Source organism: Silene latifolia, chromosome 9, assembly GCF_048544455.1.
Source record: "Silene latifolia isolate original U9 population chromosome 9, ASM4854445v1, whole genome shotgun sequence".
In the NCBI taxonomy this organism is placed as follows: Eukaryota; Viridiplantae; Streptophyta; class Magnoliopsida; order Caryophyllales; family Caryophyllaceae; genus Silene; species Silene latifolia.
This window is the reverse complement of record NC_133534.1, coordinates 54,382,005-54,384,858: the sequence shown is the minus strand read 5'-3', so window position 1 is coordinate 54,384,858 and position 2,854 is coordinate 54,382,005. Positions and strand designations below refer to the sequence as shown.

The following is a 2,854-nucleotide window of genomic DNA, read 5'->3' as shown; positions in this document are numbered from 1 at the left end:
AGTCCATGGTGAGGACATGAGCGACAAATTCCCTTAAACTGCTCCCAAGCTTCATACAAAGATTCTTCATCCCTTTGCTTAAAGCCCGTGATTTGAGCTCTTAGCATGTTAGTCTTTTCCGGTGGATAGAACTTTTTGTAGAAAGCTAGAGGCAACTTTTTCCAAGAATCAATTCCGAGAGTAGCCTTATCAAGGCCTTTAAACCATTGTTTCGCGGTGCCAATTAGAGAAAAAAGAAATAAGACCCATCGAATTTTGTCTTGAGTTACACCGGTTTGTGAAATTGCATCACAATAGTCACAAAAAGTCTCCATATGAGAGTGAGGGTCTTCACTAGGCATCCCCCCAAATTGGCTTCTTTCGACTAATTGGATAAATGCGGATTTGTCAATAAAATTTCCGGTTAGATGTTGTGGTGTGGGAGTACCATTGGGTAGGTTCTCCTCGGTGGGTACGGAATGTGATGAAAACTTATGCATTGTGGGTTGATTTTGTGTTGGGTTCTCCTCACCTTCTCTTGCAAAAGGGTTGATGAACTCAATAGTATTTGGTTAAATATCTACGACCTCACCAATACCTCTCAAAGTTCTCCTAGCAAGTCTTCTATTGGTTGTCAAAGTTCTTTCAATTTCACGATCAAAGGGTAACAAGTCACCTTGTGACCTTCTAGACATGCAAAATATCAAACAACTCGAAAACAATTAGAATAAACCTTGAGGAGTTTTACTTCCCCAAGGCAAAGAAAGACACAACTAATAACAATATAAGAAAATCTAAATCAAGTTAACAACGTCCCCGACAACGGCGCCATTTTTGGTCGTGGATCTAAATCTTTCGGCTACTTGTCGTTAGGAGTCCCTAGACAAAAAAACACAATTTATAACTTCACAAACAACTCTACAATTAGTAAAGAGGCAAGTAAATGTCGGATCCCAAGGGACGGGAATTGAGATGAGATTTCTATTGCAACTAGTGGTGTCTTTGGGGTGTCACAATTGGGGTTTGATGTAGAAGGTCACTAAACTAAAAACAAAGCAAGTAAACAAGCAAGATGAATTAAAAGGGGTGTAAACAATTGATAAAAGGCACTAGGGTGTCATGGGGTCATAGGGGATTCATGGGAATTGATCATACAAACATATTCTCAAGTTATAAGCAAGCAATTATTGTTGTGATGGATCGAGTTGGTTTATATCTTACAATCCTAGGAAAGTTTGGGTCCCGGAGCCGAATCGATTAGATTGTACAACACCTACAAGTCGACTTAATCTTCCCTACTCAACAATATGCATGGTCTAATGAGACTCGAGTTGGTTTATGTCTTACAAGTCTCATTGAAAAGATAGGTGATGGGTAAAAAATGCAAGGATTCATAGGCTCACATTTCAACAAACATGACATGTGCATAAGTTGAGATCACAACAAGCAAGCAAATAAACTATGAAAGCATATTAATTTAAGCATGAATCATTCCCCATTTTTGTTTCCCCTAATTACCCATTAACCCTAGCTAAGGTAACTACTCACTCATTATCATGTTGAACATGCTAGCAAGGTTGTCAATCATACCAACAAAGTGAAACATGATGAATAAATGAAAGTAATTAACAATAATTAAAAAGAGATTAAGAGAATTATACCTACTAATGATTCCAATAATAAATCAAAGAATAAAAGAAGTACTTGATGCTTGATTGGAAGGTTGTCAATCTCCCAATAATAACCCAAATAATCTTCAATTACCCAAAATAAAGGATGAACAAGAGAGAGATTAAGGAAATGAAACTTGTATTAAAACGTGATTAATTGTTGATTAAAAGATTAAAGAGAGATTTGATTGATATTAACTACACTAAAGATTGCTAAGAAGAACATGCTCTTCTAATTAGACTAATGGGGTATTTATAGTGGGGATTAGGTGTGTGAATTAGGGTTAACTAAGGGCTTAAATGACGATTAAGTCCCTACTTAAGGAAACACCGGTCTTTTTGGAAAGAATCCGGTCTCTAGGGAGACTCCGGTCTCTAGAAAAGATGTGCATCCTTCCTTGAAGCATGAAGAAGACGAAATGGGTCTGCCTGGGAATCCGGGCGTCTTTAGCACGGGACGGGCGGATTCGGTGGTTTCTGCCCGGGCGTCTTGGGGTGAAGATGGGCATCTTCTGGTGCTTTTGCCCGGGCGTCTTGGTGTGAAGACGCACGGATTATGGTGGTGGTGGACGGGCGTCTTCTGGGGAAGATGCACGGATTGCTGGACAGTCTCGTTTCTTCTTCTTTTCTTCCTTTTTCTTCATAAGATCCTTGGGGATTTCCTCGGTGATGCAAGGATTTGTTCTCATCATTGCCCATCTACTATAGTATGTACAAAGGCCTTCTAATCTTGTCTCTCCTTGATGCTTGGTCATTGAATTCAATCAATTTATTCTCGTTTTGCCATGAAAATGCAAGGTTTTCACTCCTTTCCTACCAAGGGATCAAAACCTCAAAGAATATGCAAAACAAAGAACTAAAGACAATAAATGACCCAAATATGCACTAAAAAGCATGAGAACAAGGCTAATTCGGCGACTAAATGTGCTCTAATTATGGTCACATCACCCCGGCAACGACGCCATTTTTGGTCATGTTCCCTTTGGAGGGTTTAGTTTTCATTACTTGTCGTTCAGAGCACCTAGACCAAAACACAATTTATAACTTCACAAACAACTCTACAATTAGTAAAGAGGCAAGTAAAGGTCGGATCCCAAGGGACGGGAATTGAGATGAGATTATCTATTACAACTAGTGGTGTCTAAGGGTGTCACAAATTAGGGTTTGAAGTAGAAGATCACTAAACTAAATAGCAATAAAGTAAG

At 39.0% G+C, this 2,854-nt stretch overlaps 1 non-coding gene across 1 annotated transcript; it reads left to right on the top strand.

Moving 5' to 3' along the window:
• Nucleotides 1–107, top strand: LOC141603214 (small nucleolar RNA R71). Its single transcript, XR_012525105.1, has one exon. It is a non-coding gene; the product is annotated as a small nucleolar RNA R71 (small nucleolar RNA).
• The last annotated feature ends 2,747 nt before the right edge of the window (nucleotides 108–2,854 follow it).